Genomic DNA, 25,605 nt, shown 5'->3' with positions numbered 1-25,605 from the left:
TGTTTACAATGTGTAGCAAAAACATAATATAAATATTTTTTAAAATGTTGAGGTATACTACCACTAAATAATTCAAAACGTTTTTTGGCCAACTTAGTACATCCATAATGAGAGAACTTCAAATGCTCCCAAAAAGATAAAATGATAATATCAACTTAAGTAAATAAAAAAGAACAGATTTTTTTTCTTACCAAATGAAAAGGATTTGTTAGATGTGACCTTTTGCAATGAGCTTATATGCTGCTATCATACTTGGTCTGTCTATTCCTTTATGAAAGTAAACAAATACATGACTTATTTTTAACTAATCAGTAACAGATCCAGGACTTGATCTATATCCCAGATTTCTTAATTCTGGCCAATTTCAATCTATCTACCCAGCTACCAAAATGGTTTTCTTAAAGCTCAGTCCAGAGCTGTCACTCCCCAAACTCCATTGAATCTCTATCATATCTTGGATCAAATGTAAAATACTCTGATTAGTATTCAAAGCTGTTTACAACTTGACCCCAATTTATCTTTCCAACTTTATTATATATTATTTCTCTTTGATGCATTCTAGTCTAACCACATTTTGCTTTCTTACAGTTCCCCATATATAACACTCAATCTTATGTCCCCATCCCGGAAATGCACTTTTTTCTTTCTCTCCCTCCCCCACTAAGAAGTTCTAGTTACTTTTGAGACTCCCTTCAATTATCACCTTCTACAAGAAGTCTTTTCTGATATTCCTGCTCTCCATCCCCTCACCTCCTAGCTGCTAATATATCTCCCCTTCAAAAATTACCTTCTTTTATAGACACATCTTTGTTTCTGCACTTAAGACTGCAGACTTGGAATTAGGGACTGTTTTGTTTTTGTTTAATAATCCCATCACCAGGCACTATGCCTAGCACATAAGTAATCACTTTATACATACTTGATTATTTGATTGATTCCAGTACATTAACCTTTTAATCTAGTGATCATGAGAATTTCTATTATCACTTTTTCCTTTAACTTTTAAAATAGCATTACTAGAGTTTAATTACTATGGTATGAGCCTTGTTTAGGAATAGGCTCTCAAGCTCCTATAGGGAACTTTCAGGTGATAAAACTTTCTACCAAAACAAGTCTGTACCTTGTCTGTAACTTGTAGTAACAAAGTTGCCTACAGCATTCAAAGGTTAAATTACTGGCCCAGGGTCACCAGCCAACCAGTGTCAGAGGTAAGACTTGAATGCAAGTTTTTCTAACTTTGACTTTGGACCGCTATGATTATGCTCTTAAAATTGCTATTATTATGAAGTCTAGTTTATAAGTTTCAAAAAGAACAAGATACTTGGCTTGATATTTTTATGGAGATTGCAAATATCTTACCAAAATAATAACCACATGTACAACACAAGGAAATGAAAAACAAGGGAAACAAGACAAGTGTACCTGCACTTCATTTCTAACCTTTGAACTGTGAAATTGTAAATGCTATAAACATAATAGTGCTGTTAATTGAGAATAGTGCAAAAATTAAGCAAAAATCAAAGTCAAAACATTTCATAGTTTGGGTTAGTAAACAAATGTTTCAGCAGATAATTGTTTCAGTTATATAGTAACAAGTGATTTAAATGCATGGAAACCAAATGTTCTGTTTTCTGAGCAAAAAACACTTCTGTTTTTCTTTATCCACTCCCCAAACTCCACATTTGTCTTCCCAATAACACTAAAAAATTCCCTTTCCCTACAAATATACATATTTATATTATGAATGTTTAGCTTTTTTAATAGAAAAATTTAATCATATCAATGGAATTATCTTTTTACTTTTTTCTATTGATCCTTATCATGCAGCCAAGGATCACAAAGAGCCTTCTTTTGGGAGTAATTCCTGATAAAATTGTAAAATCTTGGCAAAATCCTGCCAGTGTCTGAAAGTTAGCAAAGGCTGGACATAAAGAGAACTCAATTTGTCTGGAGTAGATTTCCAAGACACATGTGGCTGTATTCTAGCATCTGGAAAATTATCATGATTCATTAATGACAAATTTAAATGATTGTTGATTTTGCATTTAATATTTTAAACACTAATGGTGAAATCTTAAAATTAAAATTAAATCCCCAAAACAGAATTTTATATGAAAAGCTAAGAATTGCATTTCATTATTCTTTTACAAAATAGAAATTGAGTTATTGAAACAAGTTTATAAATGTTGGCTATTATTCGCTATTGCTATATATATGTCCTTACAGAAATATCTTACCTTTCTATACTTTTTCTAAAACCAGCTGAGTGCTACAGAAATACTATATAAAGAAATGTAGAAAGAAAAAATATTAAAATATCAGTGTTCCTTTTTGAGGAAGTTAAAAAGCTGATATTGAGGCAGAGATTTTTAAGAGGGTAAGATTTGTGGCTTGATGTGGAAGAAACAAGTCATTAAACATTTAAGCCTCAGTTTACCCATTTGTAAAATGAGAGTTTGAACTAGAAAATCTTTAATGTGCCCCTTCTAGTTCTAAGTCTAGAATCTTATTAAATTACTGAAGTAAATGCAAAAAGGTTCAGTTTTTAAATGTCTTTTAAGTATCAGCTTCCCCTAATTTTTCATAATTGTCAAAACAGACAAGCAATCCCAAAGAGATACCTCAGCATGCAGGTGATTATGAAATCACATCATTAACTGTGATTTATCCCTTGTGATACACCAGGTAACCTTGTTTAGGTAGAATAATAGTTCTCTCATCAGGTACTAAATAGAACAGAAGCTAGAATCTAAAACAATAATGTCTTTGCCCACTTGCTGCATTTAAGATTTACTAGATTCTTGAACAAAATCTCCTATGTGCATATTAACATTTAATTTGTGACAAAATCTTCCCAGAAAACATTTTGGAAACTTTAAATACTTGGGAGTGCTTCAACACTGCCACAAAAGAACATAACTTGCAAGAAATCAGTGTTCAGAACAGGAAAAGCTGAAAAGTCACAGAAATAATAAAAATAAAATGGAAATTTAGGTATACCCTGCCAGTGTTTGAAAACTACAAAGGATATCTGAGAAGGAAACAGGGACAGCCCCTTTAACCTAGCAGAATGCACCAAAATAGGGCAGGACTAACAAATGGGACACAAGGGAATAAGACACCATTGAAGCCTTTTTCTTCAAAATTTCTTCTTCATCCAATCATTCATTCAACAAATATTTACTGGAAAACTTTTCCCATAAAACACTCTATCTCTCTCCGACACACATAGACATAAACTAAAGGAAATATTTTTGTAAGCAAAGAAAATCAAAATACTCACAGTACCAGGAACAATGCAGCAGATGGAAGAAACACATCCAGGGGCAGCTTCTTTGAATGCAAAGGAAAAAGGGAGGGACCAGAGTTTTGTCTTTCAACTTTAACACACTTAAGGAGTAGTAAAGGACTGTGTTAACACCTTAAAGGATGCCATATATCCTTTAAAAGCCACTGAGATTCTTAATATTTAGATACCAATCCTGCTTTACTAGTATAAATATAACTGATGAAGAAAGGAAAGCATATTATTAGTTATTTAAATAGCAAAGAAGTACTGTTGTGTAGTGATTAGGGAATTCTCCTACAACCAAGAAGAGTTCAAGTCCTTCCTCTGACACAAACTGGCAGTGTGTACCTGAGTAAGTCATGTAACCTCTCAATGCTTTAGACAAATCTCTCAGGACTTAAAGGTACAAAGAAGGTGGCTACCTATTTCTCTGTAGAGGCAATTGAAAACTCAAAACCAGTCCCTATCCTCTTTAAAATGGCAAGTGCTGTTAATCTCAGAGGGAGATAGAAATATAGTTTGTGCCCAAATACTTTTTAAAGAAAAAGCAATAGTAAACATTATATAAATCCACACATTTAGAAGGCACTAACTAGGTTAAGATAATGCCCTTAGTAGGTTCTTAGTCTTGTTGTGTTAAATTGAATTAAAAGTCATCAAAATAATACATAAAAGATACTTGTAGAGAAATATTGAGAACAGTACATTCAAATTTTACCATTCCATCCAATTCTTCAATGTATTGTTCTCTGTTCAATGTATTGTTCTTCTCCCTCTTTAATTCTGTAGTGTCTTAGACATCAAACAGAAAAATCAGAATAATTGATGACATGTTGAAATAAGAATCTCTTTAAAGGAAGACTGGGAGAAATTTTTATTCTTTTGTATTCAATCCCTTTTCTTCTTAATAGCAAGTCTCTGGAGAGGTCAGGTATACATATCAAAAATACTTACACAGTTGTGTCATATAAACAGATAACATATTACGTGACCATAGGGAAAATAGCCACTTTGTTTTTATGATGTATAGTGACTCACAATTGATGCTTCTGAGTACATGTTTCTCCTACATTTTGGAAGGAAGAGACAATGAATAAGCTCAAAACAAATCTGACATCCTCTCCTCCTTTTGTAGTCCTTCTTTTGTAGTTCAAGATACCTACTGATTTGTTATCTTGTGGCCAGCAATTATGCATTATGTAGTCCAAAAAAGGGATTTTTAACTTTTTTTTTGTCATGGACTCCTTCTCTGAATAATGTTTTAAATGCATAAAATAAAATACACAGAATTGAAAAGAAAAATAATTATTAAAATGCATATTTTAAACTATTTAAAAACAAGCTAACACACACACCAAGAACTACTGGTCTAAAAGATTGGAAAACAGTGGCCTTCAAATCAGGAGACTTCTCATCCTGTGACCTACTGTGAATCAAATCATTTGCAGGTGATTGTTTCACAACCTTTCCCTCCCCTTTCCCCTTCCCCCACCTCCCTTTGACCCACCCATTCTAGTTTAATTTGATCATCTTTTGCTCAGGTTTCACATAAGCTAATCAGTAAGCCCTTTTTGTTCTCAGAGGTCCTACTGTCCAAAAAGTGACTGGGATACTTACTGTAAGTTTGATGGCTAAATGTTTTATATAGAATTAATAATAATAGTAATACTAACATTTGTAAGTACTTTACATACATAATTATATTTTATCTTCATAATAATTCTCTGATATAGATAATGTTAATTACTATTATCCCCTTTTACAGAGGAGGAAGCTGGGGCTCAGAGATTAGGTAAATGGTCCTTGGCCTTACAGTTGCAAAATTAATTCCAGGTCTTTCCTGAATCAAAATCCAGTACTCTTTCCATTATAAGAGGCTATATCCCACCAAGAGTAAAGAATATTATCACCTTATTCACCTATTGCCTCAATTATTCCACTCGAATAATTAGAATTATATTATAAATACACACATACTCTTTACCACATAATTTATTTGGATATCCATTTAGCCATCCAAATATTTATTTAGTTCTTGCATAAAAGGCACTGGATGGAGGTAGGCTATGAAGGAATGGAAAGATAATGGCCCCTATCCTCACAAACTTAATCTTGTCAGTAAGAAAGGATTTATGAGGAATAATAACCAATATGTTCCCCCTTTTTAAAGTCAGGGACTCTACGTTAATAATTGAGAAGTATCAATACATCAAGCATCTGTGATGAGAAATCCCTCCACCAACCAACTTGGTAGATAAATCTTAGCAGTTGCCTGAGGTTCAGAGATTGAGCAAGTTGCAGTCACCCAGTGTCATATAGAATATTTGATTTCATACCTTTTTGACTCAACATTCTATCAACTACAGGACCAGAACACTCAGCTTTCAATGAAATGCTCAAATGTATTATATCTTCCAAGTCATTTCTATATTAAATGGCACAATGGTGAAGAGAACCTTAAGTATGACATTTAGATTCTTTAAAGAAATATGCCAGGGGGTGCAGCTGGGTAGCTCAGTGGATTGAGAGCCAGACTTAGAGACGGGAGGTCCTAGGTTCAAATGTGGCCTCAGACACTTCCTAGCTGTGTGACCCTGGGCAAGTCACTTGACCCCCAATACACAGTATTGACTCCAAGATGGAAGGAAGGTAAGGGTTTTAATAAAAAATTTAAAAATTAAAAAAAAAAAAGAAATATGCCAGGGTTAGCTTAGTAGCGGAGGGGATAGAGTGCCATACCTGGAGTTGGGATGGGAAGGACATTATCAAATAACAAGCATTAAGTGTGTACCATGCCAGAGATTAGAGATTCCAAGACAAAGATAACAATTTCTGCCCTCAGGGAGTGTATATTCCAACTAGAAAAATCTTGACTCAGATACTTTCTAGCTATGTGACTATAGGCAAGTCACTTAAACTGATTGCCTAGCCCTTACTGTTCTTCTGAAGAAAGGAAGAAAGGAAGGAAGGAATACCATGTAACACCTGGAACAATATCATCTTTTTAAGGCTTGTAAAAACAACAGAGGAAAAAATATAGAACTTTACATAATTTTTCACTCAGCTAATAGCTATCATATTCTTTCTTTCTTAAACCCTTATCTTCCATCTTAGAATCAATACTTTGTATTGTAAGGGCTAGGAAATGGCTATTAAGTGATTTGCCCAGGATGATCCAGCTAGAAAATGTCACATCAAATTTGAACCCAGAACCCCCCACCTCTGGCTTTCAATCCACCAAGCCACCAAACATGTTATTTCAAAGAATTTCAAATGTCCAAACCTTAAGATCTCTTTTCTCTTGTTTCATTTTAAAATGTAGCCTGAAATAATTAATACATGTGAGCATATCATTGGTTTCAACTTAGCCAGATCCTACTACTGACAATACTACAATTGGAATCAAGAAAATCTGAGATTAAGGTATGACCATTTCTCAGATAGGCTGAAATCTTTTGTCTAGTTTATAATCAAATAACAAGCATTTATTAAGTGGGTACCTATTCCGTGCCAGAGATTAGAGATTCCAAGACAAAGATGTAACAATTTCTGCCCTCGGGGAGTTCCAACTAAAAAAAAATAATATGTACTATAGTATACAGAATATATATAAAGCAGGGAGGTTATGATATGATATAATTTATTGGAAGCCAGTCACAGAAAGTCGTGATTTCTAGCTAAAGAGTTCAAAGCTGGTATAAGACTTCTACCATGTGAAAAATGTATTAAACAGTGTATAAAACACATTATAATTAATATATTTTCCTGTATGTCTTTTCCCTAGAATAATATTTCATCCTAACCAGTTAAAAGCTAGAAAGCACTTTGGAGATCATCAAATTATTTTGCAGAATTTTACAGAAGGGGAAGCTGAGGTCTAGAGAGGATAAGTGACTTACCAGAGTTAGAAAGTAAATAGAAGAATGAGAAGAATCAATATTCAAACTTGAATCCTTTGGCTCCAAATCCACCACTTTCTTCTGCATCATGCTTTCTCAAACTGTTTTTAAATGTTTTTTGTTTGTGTTTTGCATGTACTGTAGATATATTCTTACTAATAGAAAACTGATGTCCTCTTAAAAATATTTCCAAGTTATTATGTTTTTGTTCCTGCATGATTTTGATAAATGTTTTAACATAATAGAAGGCCATGTTAACACATGGGTTAAAAGAGTTAAGATGTGAGTGTGAATAATAGTGTTATCTCTTATACCATTCAGAACTGCAAGTGCTATTTATAATTCTTTGAAAACAAAATATGAATAAATATACTTTTAAAATCATACCTCTAAAAATTCTTGAGGTTGGATTTTTAGATTATTCAGTGTAGTTGAGGTTTTTTGTTTTTGTTTTTTATTTTTCGGTAGAGTTCCTTCTTTCTGTTCTCTTTACATTAAATATGCGTCTTGGGATGTCAGTAAAAATCAAATTAATGAGGGAGGCTTCCACAAAAAAAGGAATCTTCCATATAAACTCCTTCAGGGCTAATACAGATGGATTTTCTGAAATAACTTATCTAGTAGGAATGGTTAAAAACACTCCTATGTATGTGTGTCAGTGTATTTGCTGTACTGAAAAAAAGAAAGTAAAAACTCTGTCTATAGAAGTACCCAACATTTTCTGAGTCACTTTTACTTGAAATCTACAAATAACAGCATTCATTTCCTCAAGAAAGCCAAGAAAATTTTAGAGGATCAGCTAGTTTCTCAGCCTTAAGCCTCTGTTAGCATAACTATAGTACCTACTACATTTGCAGGAAATGCCTTCCAGTGGCATAGACAATTTTTAGCTAGTCCCATGGCTGAGTATTTAACTAACAGTATTTTCATTCGTGATCAAATTTACTAAATGAAGACAAAGTGCTCATAACAACCCATTTTAAAAACAACAACAACAAAAGAAGCTAAGAGAAGGTTGGCCTCTTCCTACCTTCTTTATGATCAGTAAACATGAATGTGGAAATACAGGCGCCCATCCCCCACCAAGAATGTGCTTTACTGCTGGCTTGGTAACTATCTCATTACCACATTTTCATCAAGTGCACCGTTTGCCTATATAATCAAAGTTTGTTGTTGTTTGCTACTCTTATAGAAGGTGTTTTTATAGTTATAGAAGCTTCCTCTTTTTAACAAATTCTGAAATGAACATTACTATATAGCAAGATTAAGGTAGCCGTTTAGATTTTGTGAATCCTCAGAACTCTTTTGATGGGCTGTGTGCCTTGAAATGTAAGCTTGTAGATGATCCAAACCCTTTGTTCAGATCTGCCCATAGTACCTCGGGTCCTCAACATGGCCAGATAAACATATACATTTATTTTTAAGTCTAGGAATATGGTCAAGAAATATTTTGAATGTTACAAAAATAATGGGGAGGTCAGGAGGGGAGTGTGAGGGAGGGGGGGGTACTTTTCTAGCTTCATATAATAACCACAGAAACAAAAGAGCTCTATAGCAGCATGCTGACTCAGAAGGAAGGGTTCTACATTACTTAATTACCAGTATCATGAAGCACCATTTCCTGTAGTGCTTGAATTTTCTTTTCTCCTCCAACTACAGAGTTGGCCCAGTGGTATTCACATTATCATTTACTAGATGAAATAACAGATTGAGGCAGAATAGCTAAAGGGGTCACCAACCTGAAAATAAAGTTGTCTTAGTTTTTTTCTTGTTTCATAAAACTGTTCTTGGTCTTATTATTAGGAAATCTTTAAATAAAAAAATTATTAGGTACAGTCTAACATTATTTATAAACAATGAGAAAACACCACATACATTTCTCAGATGGGCAGCATTGTTTTAAAAGCTGCCACATTTAATTAGGTTTAAGAACACACTGGCAATTTTTTCCAATTTTAAATTTATTCAATCAAATGTCAGATGCTATTAGCAAACATATTTTAGTATTGTATCTAACAGATACAAATTTTCTAAAAATTACTTAAACTAGTAAATATAGCTTCTCATTTGGGGGTTTTAAAAGGACTGCTTGGTTTGCCAAGTCTCTTATCTCCTAGGCTACTAGAATTAATTCTTTGAACTTGGTATCATAGCTATTTAAGCCTTTTCACTTTACAGATGAAGAAACTAAGTCTGGGAGAGGCTAAATGACTTCCTCTAAGTCATGCAGGTAATCAGCACCAGAGTTAGTATTTGAAACTAGCCCTTCTGACTCTCAAGACTGTTCTTTCCACTTCCCCAAAGCATTTTTGTAACCTCTATTCTTCCATTTTCTTCTGTTCTTTGTGTGTGAGGCAGAGAGAGAGAGAGAGAGAGAGAGAGAGAGAGAGAGAGAGAGAGAGAGAGAGAGAGAGAGAGAGAGAGAGTAACAGAGAGAGAGAATTTGCATTCCTCCTCTCTTTTTCCACAGAACTTGCAGATTTGAACTATATAGTTTTATCACATAGCAGAATACTGTGCTGGTAAATAAATGGAGCTCCAGACTTAGATTCCCTAGAGATAATCAGGCACTAGTGCAGTATTCTGTTGGACTTCCTGTTGGGACTTCTTATTTCTTGATAAGATAATTCTTTTAAAGGTAATCAGCCTGGCCTGTCTTATGGAGGTAGAGCTCAATACTGTTGGAATATCTACTTTCCTGACAAATTCAACCATATATACTTTTTTGCCCAAGCTTCTTGCTTCATTGAATATAGGATATCAAGATTATTATTTTTTATATTACAAAGTACATCTCCTCAAAATGACAATAGTTTTAGGTTTACCCTAAAGGAATAAAATTACCTAAAAATAAGGTGACCTAAACTTTTGTTCTTTTTTTGGTTCTTTCTTCTTTTGATATTATAAAACCATTATGCCAATATCTCCATGTTTCAGTTTTCTTATTCTTTATATTTCTCTCAAAAGCACTATGAAGATGATGTCAGCAACAACAATAATAAAAATAATAACTTCATATTTGTAAACCTCTATTATTTTCAAGTGTTTTAGCGTAGCTATATTTCTATTTTATATGTTAGGAGATTCAAGCCCAATTAACTTGCCCAAACTCACATAGCCAGGTATTGGCAGAACTTGGACCATAACCTAGAAATCATCCTTAACCCAATGCTCTTGTCATATAATAATTTATGTTTATATAGAGTTTTAAGGTTGCAAAGTACTTTCCATTCAACAACTCTCTGAGGTAAGCAGATGAATTGTGATTGATCCTGTTTTGAAGAGGAAGAAATTGAGGCTCAGTGAGATGAAATAATTTGTCACATAATTCCATTACAGTGATTTTCAAACTCAAATCTCTCCTATCCTTGATTCCAAAGGGCCTGTCTACCATAACACACTGCCTTTCTTCTGTCATGAAGCTGACATGCACCATATGATTATAATATTGACTTCCTAAAGACATTATAACATAATTTTTTTCAAGTCACTTTTCTAATAGTTTTGATTGTTGAGATTTGTCTTTCCAACAGTTTTCTTATCAAGGAAGTACAAAGAAATGGAGTCCTACTTAAAATTCTGAACATGTCCTTATTAAAACAGAGTACACCTTACCTAGAGCTTATTTTGTATAACTAACATACTCATCACATAATATTGTTTAATATGATATTGTGCATTATGCAACTATATCTTGGAAGATTATCAATATATTACAAGTCCATTTGAGTATCATTATCAGTATTGAACTCCCCTGTTAGACTGTTAGTTTTCTGAGGGCAAAGACTTCATATCCCAGCACCCATCCCCTACTACCCTATTTAGCAGTGCTTGCCCATAAGAAGTGCTTAATAAATGACTATTGCCAAAAAAATTAAAAGTAAATGTAGGGGCAGCTAGGTGACTCAGATAGAGTTCTAGGCCTGGATACAGAGGACCTGGGTTCAAGTTCGACCACAGACACTTCCTAGCTTGGTGACCCTGGGCAAGTCAACCCCAGTGCCTATCCCTTACCTATACTTTGTCCTGTTTCTAACCAGAAGGTAAGGGGTTTTTAAAAAATATAAATGTAAACTATAAAGATCAAACATGATTTGAACGGAGAGATGTTAAAACACACCATCAACATACCCCTTCATGGAGGTGGGAGGTCCACATGTGTCATACATTGCACATATTTTCATATTTTTTCAATATATTGATCAGTTGTGCTGCCTTTTTTGTTTTTCACAACAAAACAATTCTACTTGTCATATAGGATGGCTTTCTGGAAGGGAGAGGAGAAGGAATACGTGGGATTTCTGGTGACATAAGAAATAGAAAGTATCAATAAAAACAATAGGGGGAAGCTGGGTGACTCAGTGGATTGAGAGCCAGGCCTAGAGACAGGAGAATTTTAGGTTCAAATCTGGCCTCAGCCACTTCCCAGCTGTGTGACCCTGGGCAAGTCACTTAACCCCCACTGCTTAGCCCTTACCACTTTTCTGCCTTTGACTCCAAGATGGAAGGTAAGGGTTTTAAAAAAATAATAAATGAAAAAAAAACCACAATAAATGACTATTGTATAATTCATTATCATTGAGTATATATCTCATATAAATTTTGCTTGAAAAGAAAGTTGAAGAATGGTTTCTGAAATTGTCAGAATCATTGACTCTGCTTATAAAGTGAATTTTGTCCTTTCAACTTTTCCTGATATCATACTGATAGTTTTCTCTTTTCAGTTTTTGTTTTTACTGAATATACAAGACACCAAACTTCCTCAATATTTGGTTGTTAATACTATTATGCCACCATGTGAGAATGCTTAATTAATACAGTGACATAATCATGAGATGTTTAAAATGGAGTTCGTCACACCCACATTTAGCTTGGCCTGAAGCCTAATACCACACTCTGCTAGATAGTGTCCTAAGGGGCATGCTGGCCTTCTTGATATGCCTTTTTACCTCTTAGTCTATCAGTGCATCACTAGATACTGTAATTCCTTAGTCATAGAGACTGACAGTTTACTCAAATGCCCTCAATAGAAACTATATTTAAAGATATTAGTGGTTATTTTGAATTTTTTTTTTATTAAAAAAACCCTGCTTTATAGTTTCTTGGTTTACAATGATGATCTGGCAGATAATGTATACACTACTTAAGATGACATATAGGGCTCCCTACATTCTAGTTCAATCTTGCCTTTCCAGCCTTATTTCACTCCTTTCCAGACATTCTAAGTTTTAGCCAAGTAGACTACTGGCAATTCCTTCGTCTTATTCTGCCCTATCCCCCCACCACCACCAATGTACCCAGTCCATCCTCTGTGCTTAGAATGAATTTCTTTCCATCTCTACCCTATTGAAATCTTTTGCCTTCAAATTCAACAGTTCAGGTGCTTCCTTCTCTATAAAACTCCCTGATTGCCAAGCTGAAAGCAATCTCCAACCATTTCCTCAAGCATGATGTTTCTCCTTTGTCCCATAATGTTTTATCACATATCTGTGTGTTTTTGTGTATGTATATATAAGTGTATGTACATATATAGTATATATTTTATTAGATGATAATCTTCTTGAGACCAGGGACTGTTTTTTTTATTGTTGTATCTTTCACTTGGAACAATACCTTTGTATATAGTGAATAATTGTAAAAGTTTATTAAGTTTATTACTGAAATTGAAATTAATGAATATAATCAAGTACTATTTCTTTGTACAGAATGACAAAAAGAAACTAATAGAAATATGGGAAGTCTTCTATGAATTTAGGTCAAGAAAAGTAAGTAGAACCAGGTAAACAATATACAAAATAACTACAGTAAGGTAAACAAACATACAAAAAAGATGACACTAAGAGGAAGTCAAACTCAGATTAATTGCAATGATACATCTCAGTCCTGCAGAACAGATGATGAAATATACTTCCTGACTCCTATTGGGAGCCAACAGAGTGCTTAAAGTTGAATATGCCATCACACATTCAGTATCACTTGATTTTGCTTAAATGTTTTTCTCTGTTAAAAGGGAGAGTTTGGTCAGAAGGAAATATCAGAAAATAGTGCAACATAAAAACAAGGAGTCAAGGGCAGATAGGTGGCACAGTAACTAGAAAGACAGGAATGGAGTCAGGAGGACCTAAGTTCAAATCTGGCCTCTGACATTGTAAGATCCTGAGCAAAAAACTTAATTCCAATTGCCTAGCCCTTGCTGCTCTTGTCTTAGATTCAATGTCAAGAGAGAAAGCAAAGGTTAAAAAAAAAGCCATCTGGGGGCAGCTGGGTAGCTCAGTGGATTGAGAGCCAGGCCTAGAGACGGGAGGTCCTAGGTTCAAATCCGACCTCAGCCACTTCCTAGCTGTGTGACCCTGGGCAAGTCACTTGACCCCCATTGCCTAGCCCTAGTCATACACATTATTGACTCCAAGACGGAAGGTAAGGGTTTAAAAAAAAAAAGCCATCAATATCTTTTAAAAAATAAACAGAATAAATTTCTTTTTGAATTTGAATTTTCTGTAGGATTCTTCTTTTTATTTTTTTCTGCAATGAATGTCAGATTTTGTAGCCATTCAATTTTTTCTAAATTATTTGCATTAAATTATTTGTAAAGATTTACATTTCTTGATAATCTGACATACCATAGAAATTTTATAGCTCTTTGGTATTATAGTACAAATAAAGACTAATAAAATATGTTGATAATAATGCTTTCTTATAGAATAATCAAGAAAAAAATGTATTTTTCAAGGAGCTTGTGGACAAGAAAAAACTCATATATACAAGAATGTTCAAAGGAGCATAACTAGTGATAACAAATAACTGAAAACAAAATATGTGCCAAACAATTGGGGAATAGTTGAACAAACTATAATATATTAACATATTTCAAAACTATTGTGCTGGAAAGGAATGATGACATGAAGAGTTCAGAGAAACATGGAATAACTTGTATGAAATGGCAACAGATTGAAGAAAGTGGAACTAAAAGTATAATCTACACAAAGACTACAATGATGCAAATAAATTCATTATTGAGAGACAAAACTCTGTTCAAATGTAGTAATCAATATTAGCACCACCCTGCCAAAGTTAAGGGCATCTCTCTCATTTTTGTTAAAGATCAATAGTGGGGTTTCCCTGCCTAGGGAATATGCATTACTTCCTTTTTAACATAAAAGCTTTGAAAAATATTATAACAGTTATAATTTAATTTATATTTTTGAATTGGCTATGAAGTACCTATTATATAAAAATAAAATATATCAATATGTATATATTTTTAAAGAATACATGAGTTCAAATTATTGAATAACTTGAAATCAATTAAAATGACTTTTCAAACTTATTTTTGTTCTTTTCACACAAGTGAAAAATATCACTTTCAAATTTAGATGGCAAATCAGTCACTTTATCATAGATCTTGCTGGAAGGAGTCCTAAAAACCGATTGAGGAGTGAACATTGTCTAAAATTCATTTTCAGGTTTATCACAGACATCAAGATCAAACCTTAAACAAAAGCAGATCCACTCCATGCATGAAGTTTGGTGAGACAAGAATAGATTAGCATTCAATTAATTCAATTCAATGAATATTTATAGAGCTCCTACAGGGTGCACAGCACCATGTTATGCCTAGAGTAGCATCTCCCAGCAGTGTGGGAAGAAGTGTTGGAACTCAACAGAGATGCCACTGAAGATAGAATGTGGTATAGACCACTACAATTAAGTGAAAACCATTCAAGTACAAAATAATGTTGAAGATTCTTGTATTAAGATTCATATTCTTACTGTTTCAATTACTCTAAAATGATACACTATCACTAAAAATCAGTATAGGAGATGATATAATATCATATTATAAATGTTATATAATAATAATAGTTAAGCAAAATCCCTAAATTATCTTCAGTTATCTCATCTCTCTGGGTCCCATTTTCCCTTTTCTTAAATGACAAGATGGACTCAGTATTTTTAAAGTCCCCTTTCAGCTCTTTTGATCTATAATGCCAGTAGCATACTTCTGGAAGAAGTATACAAATAACACTGATTCTCTCCAGAAAAATATTTTGGAGAATATCTCTGAAAACTGAAGTGTAAATAAAAGTATAATGATTTTAATTACTACTACTGATTGAGCTGGAACCCATAAATGTAGAGACGTTCAACAAAATTATTATAGCTGTCTTTTCTCTTAGCAGTTGGCAGCACATTATCAAGACAGAAGACTACCATACATAAATAGTGTGACTTTCCCACTAAAAAAAAAAATGAATTTGTTAGTTTTGGTAGAGTTGCTAAACTCCTTTAAAAAGTCACCTGGAAGATGAAGTCACTGTCATAAATGTAATTACATTACAGCTCTTTTTGGACCAAGATCATTAAAAGCTCTCTATTAAAATCAAGAATAGCCCTCTAATTATCCCCCTCCCTTCTCTCTTCCGCCAGAGAAATCAGCCTTTTCCAGTGTAGTCATTCAAAAAACACACTTCATTGCAGCTACTCCATGTTGGCTCTGAGTTCATTCCTCAAAATACCTCTCTGCAGTAATCAAAAAGCAGTTGTTAAATAAAAATAAAATTATCTCTCAGGCTTCTTTCTCATCTCTTTTTTGTTTTTGTTTGTTCATTTGCTTTGTTTTTGCTTTTTGCTTTGTTTGCTTTTTGTTTAAATGTGTAGGATCAAAAGGAACCTAGACTAGAGCCAAGAAAAATAGAGCACACTTAGGAATTCCTTGACCTAACAACATGTAGCACAGCCCAGCCTGGTACTGGTACAAGGTGGGCCCTTGATAAATGTTTACTGATTGATTGATTGATTGATTGACTGACTGATCCTGGGATTTCTATAATGTCATCAACCTGAAAGTCATATGTTTCAGAGGAATGAAATTTTACTAATGAGAGACTCTATGACTTCCTCATAGTACAACTCACACACATGATTAATTTCAATATTCCTTAAAGTATTTCTGAATATGAGTAAGCATGTACTTTGCTTATTCTTGAAATATTGTCCCTTAATATGGATAAGTGATTATATTACAGTAAATGCCTTTTTCCAAAGTACTTTATAAAGCATATGTACCATAAACAGCTCTGAAATCTAGATAATTCTGTTTTCATTCTGCAAAGATAATGAGCAATTTGGGTTTTTTAAATCATTGAACTAAAAGTTCTTCCAAGGTTCATCACTGGGTATATGATTGCCATTTGGCTTTTGTTCTCTTTTGGTTTTTCATTGCTGGGTTCAGTTCTCTCTCTGTTATTTGGATCTGGATAATGTAAAAACATGGATGTCTTTTTCTAACATCTGTAACAGTCCTCTGCTATTAAGGTAAGGCAGACTTCTGTAACAGGAGTAGTAACAGGATCAGTACAGCCCTAACACAACAGACAAGAGTGACAACAAGTTTGATTGTGTAATTTTCTTGGTAAAAATGACCTGAGGCTAGTCACATGTTTTCTCTCTACATTCTACAAACTGTTTTCAATGTGTTTCACATTTTGCTACAGTAAGCACTTTTACTTGTTAACTTAGCTGAACAGTTGTGCTTTATTATGAGAATTATATTTTTTGACTGTGAGGTGAAATATAGGGTTCTCCTTCTTTAAGAAAGATAAACTAGCCAGAAATACAGTATGAGGTAGCTACAGCAACATTCTTAACTTTATTTACTGATTTAATGTGTCTTCCTTCACCAATTAAACTATATTTGCATGCCTTTGCCATGAGAAACAACATTTATTCCAGGAATGAGTCAGCTGAGACATCTTCTGTGTTTACAACTCAGAGACTGAATACCACAGGACTAATGCACAGAGAATGGATATTTTTCTACATGAAGAAATGTCAGGATTATTCTCTTGTAATTAAAAAAATGTAACAAGAAAAACTTCAATATTCTTGAAATGGGAAGCCCACATGCTCCAGAGTCTCTCCCTCCCCCATATGTAGATTAGAAGTATTTATTTTTAAATACTTAAGTGTTTTACACTTCCAGGACTTTTGGGGTTTTAAACTCTGTAGCTGAGTGAAACCTATACTGCTCTCATGTTGTGTTATTTAGGATCTCTGTCAGAGACAGGGCTGGGGGGGGGGGGGGCTGTATTTTTTGTATTTTTTTTTTCTGAAGAGACTAGTGACAATACTTAAAGTTAAAACCAAAGCAAACCCTTATACTTCCTCCTCCAGACTTCCTGTTTCTTATGTTGGAGTTTATTTATCACAGTTTATTTTTCAACAAGAACACTTTGTCTACTGAATGAAATTCCTTTTAAGCTATAAAAATAAAGGGTGTAGAAGGTTGCATTATGGCAACATAAAACCCTCCTGAATGTTACATACTCCCTTTTAAAATGACTTCTGATAACACTATATTGCATTCTTCCGAAAGGAAACACTGAGTCATTCATGAAATGGCCTAAGATTTCGAAATGGGCTTGTGCCCTTTCTCTCCAGCCTCCTTCTTTACCTGTGCCAAAAGCAAACCCAGAAAGCCAAGCAGAAGCTGCCTAAATCGAGAAAGCTGTCAGAAAGTTAGCTTCCAGCTCTGAAGTATGTGGGCAGTCAGCTCTGACAAAGGCCAATGAGAAGAGCCGCTTGCCAGAATGTTTAAGGAGATAGCCTCTGCTTTTGAGCTCACAGTTAAAGGCACCAAATAACACTCACACCTGCAGAAGGCAGCCACAAGTGAGCTTTTGCTTCTTCCTCTAGGGAGCCTGTGATTAACCAGTTCTGGTGCAGCAACTCTTTGGCTAGGGAGCTGGAATTTTTCCAGGTTTCTTGTGGAACAGCTGTGGGTGTGGTCCTATAGATAGGCCAATCTTCTAAGTCAGTAGACATTGAATATTTATGGCCAAAGCTCCACAGGCCTTGGCCTATGGTGTGGTACAAATAAACCATTCCATGTTTGGCCCTAAAATATTGACTCCTCATTCCTTTCTTCAGGAGCAGTCTGGCATAAAAACTAAGGTTTTGTGCACAGGAGAGTAAACAAATGTTTTGGCTAGCAATAAATAAGCCTGTGTGGTTATATCAAAACCTGGGAATGGATTCCTTTTTTTTGTTTGTTTTCTATCCTATGGAGCTGGCTAGGGAAGGTGATGGTGGTGGAGGTAGTATAATAACAATTCACATGTCTATAGGACTTCTTCAAGATGAAACAAAGTAAGAACTTTCTTCTCACCACAACTCTGTGAGGTGTGTTTTCCCTTCCTCTTTTTCTAGATACATGGACTCTTAATAACAGATTCACAAAAAAACTTTTGACCCAAAAAGGCTTTTATCCAAAAATCTATTCTATTATTAGTGTATATAAGATGGCAATAAATGCTTCAGTTGGTGGGATGATGTTTGGGACCAAATAATTCAATACAGTTTAGAAATTTGAATCCTATAGACCCATGCCACATTGGGTGCAATCCTTTGGATGGATGCCCATGCTTTTATGATTTATGCCTTCTCCTTGAGTTTATGAGTGTTGAGTTTGTGTTTCTGACTAATGAAATTCAAAAGGTATATTCAAGGTTTCAACTTCTTAATTTTGAAGTCCTGTAGTTTTTTTATGTGACTGAAATATTTACTTAAATGAGAGAGAAATGATATGGTTATTAATATAGCAGTTTTCTCTTCCTCTTTTTCCATCTGAATTTTCTCAAGCTTCATTTTACAAAACTAACCAGCAGAATAGTAGTTCTTTGGGCTGTGGGGGCTTTTTTTTTTCCTTTTCTTTTGGCTATGTCTAGAGCTTGGAATATTCCAAGGTCTTGATAAATTGCTGGTAAACTAAATTGATAACATTTAAATCTCAGATATAAATTTCCTAGATCTACACAGGGAATTGTTCAAAGGGCTAGGTCTTAAATATTCAGAACACAACTTGCACAATGTGGAACCCATGATTAACCAAGTAAATAAAATTACCTCACTGCTTTCTGAAAATTCTGAAATTTTTTTCTGAAAAAAAAAATCTCAATTGATAAATGTTCATGACCTAGCCATCTAATATATTTCATTAAATACATTTTTTAGTGGTGATCTTAAAATTTTTCTCAAATTATATTTTTAGCTTTTGGCATAAAGGTTAAAAGGATAGTCCTGGAGACAGGAAGTCTTGTGTTCAAGTCTAACCTAGTCACTCAAAGATCATTGGCAAATCACTTAATCTTTTAGTACCCTCAGGCAATTCTCTAAAATAACAAGTTACTGCTGAGTAGTTAATCTGAATAGGTTGGGGAGTTTCCTCTCTGGGAGTTCACCACATTAAATCAGTCTTGAGTACCACAAAAGGGAGATGGGGGAGGGCTAAAGTGGGATGGGGAGAGTGGTTGGTGTCCATGAGTAATTACCCTGATCAAAATCCTGTTTCTTCTGTCTTAGTTGAGTGTTTTGGGTTAATATTAATTGCCTTTCTTTCCCCCTTCCCCCCTTAATGTTATTTTATAGAACACACCAAATAGGAGTGATATTTTATGTGACTTGATTCCATTTTCACAATTTTTTAAAAGTTCATCTTAAGGAGACAAGATTTTAATTTTAATAATCTCACCCCCTCTCTAACCTCTGTGGTACAGGATTGCAAGGTGGATTTCTTTTTGTGACCCTAGTTTCTTCTCTGCTTTTAGAGTTAGTAGGAAATGTGATTTCATTAACTTGGGGGAAATTCCTACTACTATGACTTAGTAGTAAATAAAACACTAGGAATTGTTGAGACATAGAGCTTAAGTAACCTGTCCAGACTCATACAACTACACTTTTTTTTTAACCCTTACTTTCTGTCTTAAAATGGATACTAAGTATTCAGTTCCAAGGAAGGAATGGTAAGGGCTAGCCAATTGAGGTTAAGTGACTTCTCCAGTGTCACACAGCTTAGAAAGTGTCTAAGGCTAAATTTGAACCCAGAACCCCCCCATCTCCAGGCTAGCCACTGAGGTACCTGGCTGTTTCTAATAAGCAGTTATTGTTACAGGTGGGATTTGAATCCAGGTCTACCTAGTTTTAAACCTAACACTGTAGTGCTTCCTCTAGCACTACAGTATTTAAGCTTCCCTTCCCAGAACATTATCCTAACTTATTATTCTGAAAGTCCTATCTTTGTTGGTGTAACTGTCTGAAAAAAAAGATAGGTAATCTTGAATCTTTTGTAATACTGTGTTATGCATTCCATTCTCACTAGACAGCAACTTGATCATTTGTTGACTGAGGTGGGTATAAAGGAAAGAGTATTAATTGATGGCAGCTGGAGAGCACTTTTTTCCCCCTTTAAACCTTTATAATCTATTTTAAAATGTATACTAAATAGCAGTTCTAAGGCAGAAGAACAGTACTGGCTAGGCAATTGGGGTTAAGTGACTTGCCCAGAGTCACCTAACTAGGAAATATTCGAGATCAAATTTGAACCCAGGTCCTCCCAATTCCAAACCTGGGATTTTCTATTGTGATATCTGGCTTCCCTGAAGAGTAATTGTGTTTGAATTCTGCTCCTGTGACTGAACATTTAGGACTATGGGCAAATTGCCTAATTCTTCTGAACCAGCAAAATCTGTAAAATGGGGATGATGATAATTTGTAGTCTCAGAGATGTTGTAAGGATTAAAAGCAATAAAGTATCTGAAGCTCTTTGTAAACTTTAAACAGCAATCTTTATTATTGACTAATCACCATCCTTTTTAGTAAGAACTCTAAACTGATTTTGCAGGGGTCTTTGAGGCTCAGGAAAAGCTTAGCCTCAAGAAAGAAGCTGCAACATCTATACCAAAAGTTTATTTTTACCCCTTTATATCTCCTGAAAATCTGTGTTAATTCAGGTATTGCAACATGAAAACCTGTAATAGCACTGTCTTTAGGTCAGCTAGTTAGTTTGATTTCTCTTTGTTTTTCAAAAACAGATGACACTTTAACTCTAAAGGATTAAATTAGCATTAAATATGAAATGTTTTAAACAATTTTGATTTAATATCTTGAGCACTTAGAATTTTTACTATATTCATTAATAGAAACACATTTAGCTGGAAGGCTCACTTAAAAGATTGTGATAAAAATTGCTGGGCAATAAGAAAAACTTGGTCTAAACCCTTGTTGAAGAGCTTTCTGAAAATAATGGGGTATTTTCCTTTTTTGTGATACATGATTTTATAATGCTATCATTCTGAATATGAATTGAATGGACTGAAGTAGACAATTTAGGAAATCACAAACTATTTATACTGATATACTCTGTAGTGTTGGGTTTAAATCTAGGTAGACCTGGATTTTTAAAATAAATATCTAATAGTACAGTGGGATTTTTGGTGAGTTTTTTGAGTCATCTTCCACATTCTTTCTCTAATTGTGTGAAAAAAACAGATTCTTATGAATTAAGAACCTCAGTTGAATTCTGGTTGCTTTGATGGCTTCATCAAAGCACATTCATTGGGACTGATCGGTAGTTCAGTGGGTAGAGTGCCAGGCCTGGAGACAGGAAGCTCTGGGTTCAAATGTGACCTGAGACACTTCCTAGGTGTGTGTCCCTGGCAAGTGACTTAATCCTTGTTGCCTAATCCTTACCAAAACTCTTTTGTATTGGAGCCAATACTTAGTATTGACTCTAAAATAGAAGGTAAGGTGTTTTTTTTTTTAAACATATTCATTAGTATGGATGCTCACTTTACACCTACAAATCTCAGACTCTCTAAACCTTCCTATTCTATGTATTTTTCACCTCCAACAAACAATTTAAGAACCAGAGCAATGGTACAAAATACATGGAGGCAGGTCGCATTAAAGTTTCCCTCAAATCTTTATGTTTTACAAAAGCTTTGTGGGATAATGGGAAACCTTGGGAAGAGACCTTGGACCTCAAGACAGCACCTAATTTGAGGAGAGATCTGTGATACTGTGAGGCTGCTGCTAAGCTCTTCAGGGTTGGTAACAGGGTAGGGCTCATCCAGATAAGGGAGTAGTTCACCAACATACCACCTGATAACTTCCTCTGTCAACTAATTATTCTTGCTGAATAAATGCTAAGATGAGTTGTTTCCAAGTGCTTGTTCAAGTTGTCTAGATTTTAGTACCCTGAGGCTGTGTTGGTGAACCTATGGCACCCGTGCTGGAGAGGGGCTGCTCTCCCCCATGTGCCTGAAGATATTCCTCATGTGACCTGCCCTTCTACCCAGCAGCCCAATGGGAGTGCTTTCTTCTTCCCCTATCTGAGCTAAGGGGGCGGCTCACATGCAGTGTGAGGGTGCAATTTGGGCATTTATTCTCTAAAAGGTTTCGCCATCACTGTTAAGGCAAAGCCCTGTTTGTCCTGCCCTAGTTAAGGATATTAGAATACAAATGAACTCTTATTTGGAACTGTCCTATTTTAGTCATGATGAAAAATGTTATCCATCACCAGAGAAAGAACTGATGAAGTCTGAATGAGGATGGAAACATACCATTTTTCACTTTATTTTCAAGTTTTTTTTTTCTTTTAGTGATATGTGTCTACTTCTACAATATGACAAATATGAAAATATGCATTACATGAGAGCACACATATAATTCATGAAAAATTGCTTACCACCTTGGGGTAGGAGGAGAGGGGAGAGAGAAAGAATTTGGAATTTAGATTCAGAGAAAACAAATATTAAAATTTGCTTCTTTGTATAGTGGGAAGAAAAAATAAAAGATTATTACTAAAACAAAAAACACTTCCCTATTTCTCTTGAGGGCCCCAACATCCTTCTAGTCACTCTGATTAGCAATCTCAAAAATCATTCTCAATTATTATATTTATTTGTTTCTACCCTGCATCCAATTGTTGTTAAATCTAATCTCTAGCTGTGCAGCATCTCTTGTATCCATCTCCTTCTCTTTGCTCACATTGTAATCCTTTGTTCAGGTTCCTATCATCTATGGTCTGGGCTATTACAATAGCCTCCTCATTGATCTCCCTGTTACAAACCTTGCTCCCATCCAATCTATTCTCCACATAGCTGCCAAAATGATTTTCCTAAACCATATCACTTCATTCCTCCCCTGCTCAATAAATTCTAATGACGCTTTCTTTTTTACCCAAGGGTCAAACACAAACACCCCTCTTTGGTATTTGAAGCCCTTTACAAAGTGCCTCTACCTTTGCAATCAAAATCATGATCCTCAGGTACAACACTCCATTTTTTTCTCTTAGTACCTTGATAAGGGCTTTCCCCAGGGTTTGGAATGTCCTCCTTTCTCACCTTTACCTCTTAGAATATTTAATTTCCTTTAAGACTCAGCATAGCCTTTAGCTTCCAAAATGAGCCCTTTCAAATTCCACCCCCCCCCCCAAAGCTGCCTCCTATTATGTTTATTTATGTGTTTATTTTATGAGTATATTAACATTTGTGAATATATATGTGTGTAGACATACTGATTTTTCCTCATAGGATTTAAGATTTTCTGAAAGAAAAAAGACTTTTTCTTTCTTGTCTTGTGTACCCACAAAGTCGGGTACATAATAGGTGCTTCTTGGATCGTGTAACAGAGAGACAACCTGATATCCTAGATAGAACTGTGGACCTGAGATTAAATATACCCCAGATACTATTTAACTGTAAGACCACAAACAAGTTATTTAATTTCTCCAAGTCTCTGCTTCTCCATGAGGAAAAGAATAGTAACTAGCTCATAGAGTGGTCCTCAGCATCTTTCTAAGCTACAAGTTTGGGGGCTTCCAGATTCCATGTTGACAATCCTAAGAGATAATATATGTGGAGTGCCTTGCAAACCTTAATGTTCTGTCTAAATATTAATTATTATTGTTATTATTAAAAGCTTGGTACTAGAAAGGGCCTCCAGACTTTGTTGGGGGTTATGTTGGCAAAGATACTGGAGTGGTTTGTTATTTCTTTCTCTAGCTCATTTTATAACTGAGGAGACAGAGGCAAATGGGGGAAGGGACTCTCCCAGGGTGACATAACTAGTAAGTGTCTGAGAGACCAGATTTGAATTCAGGAAGATGTTTTCCTGACTCCAGGTCAGGCCCTCTATCTACTTCACCACTTAGCAATCTAACCCATTAATTCAACTGATAAAGAAACTAAGACATTTGCCTAAAGTCACTGAGGCATATGAAGCTCTGGCTAGTTCTGATAAAGCTTTTTGTTCCCACCAAATAGTACTTTATAAACTTGTAAGCAATATGTAAAGGATAATTATTATTTTAATATTTAGAATGATAATTCATAACATACAGTATTGGCAGGACCTACAATAAAATTTTCAAAATGGAATATTTTAGTAAAAGTTTTAACAATAGAGAGGAAATATATCCCGTGCAACACAACTGAAGTAAAATAGAAGCTTATGAGGCTCATTAAAACTAATCTTCATTGTACACTTGTTTAAAATTGACACGTGGAAATGCTTATAACAAATATAATTTAATTATACTTTCCATTATGTGTATAGTAGGTCCTTCAAGTCCTAATTGTATGGACTGCTTAATGTAAGTCATATATTAAGAGAGCTAAATTATATTATTATATGAGAGAATTTGGTGGTCTTTTGTTTTCTTATCCAACATGATATATTTATAGTCGTAAATCCAATTAGCATTAATAAGAATGACCTATGCAAATTCCTTTTACTCTGATGAAAAATGGGCCTCTTGTGTGTTTTAATACATAACACAACCTTTCCTAGAAGTAGCACACTAGGTTAAGTATCTTCAAAAAGAAATTTTCCCCTTTTTAATTTTCATAACGAGAGAGATCTCTCGTTATGAAAATAAGTCTTTTGAATTTTGGGCAGCATTTTAATCTCAAACAGATATGTTTTTAAAATTTATAAAATGATTGGCTCAATTATGCATATTTATACTTTAAAAAGTCCTGAAATTTAGGTAGGAAAAGATTTTTATGCATGTACATCATGGCTAAAAAAAAAGATAAGCTAAAATGATTTATCATTTCCTATAAATCAGTTGTGAAATTGAATAAATGTTCAAAATGAACCTTAGGAAAAGTATCTTCAGAAAAGATTCTCTTTCTGCTAAGGTCCATAAAAAGCATCTTCCACAAAAAAAAAGGGGACCATTATAGCTTTTCTCTTTTTTTTTAATTTTATGATTTAATCTACTCCTGACAATCAGCTGAGTAACTTATTCAGTGAATCAATTTTGGCTTGATGGTTCACAATCTGGTAATAAAAATAATCCTTTTTAGTTACCATTTTTTTCTCACAGAAAACAAGTAGCCTGTTTAAATTTATTTAGATTTGTTTTTCTAGAGCAAAGCAGTTGAATCTTATAAATTGAGATCTTTCCAAAGGAAGTGATAACTACATAATACCAATTATCTATAAAATCTCAGTGCTAACTCTCTAGAGACATAATATGAGATTAAAATGGAAGTGGTATTAGGAAGAAATGGCAAAAATAAAAGGACAATTAAGAAATTCAATTTTCTGCAGTTTGAAAATATACATTCCCTA

The 25,605-nt window shown here is 34.5% G+C and overlaps 1 long non-coding RNA gene across 1 annotated transcript; it reads left to right on the top strand.

Annotated features, from left to right (window-relative positions):
- Window positions 1-12,890: 12,890 nt before the first annotated feature.
- LOC103102125 (uncharacterized) lies at window positions 12,891-15,752 on the top strand. Its single transcript, XR_458550.3, has 3 exons — window positions 12,891-12,953; window positions 14,652-14,715; window positions 15,616-15,752. It is a non-coding gene; the product is annotated as an uncharacterized LOC103102125 (long non-coding RNA).
- The last annotated feature ends 9,853 nt before the right edge of the window (window positions 15,753-25,605 follow it).

Source organism: Monodelphis domestica, chromosome 1, assembly GCF_027887165.1.
Source record: "Monodelphis domestica isolate mMonDom1 chromosome 1, mMonDom1.pri, whole genome shotgun sequence".
Taxonomy (NCBI): Eukaryota; Metazoa; Chordata; class Mammalia; order Didelphimorphia; family Didelphidae; genus Monodelphis; species Monodelphis domestica.
This window is presented reverse-complemented; position numbering and strand designations above follow the sequence as displayed.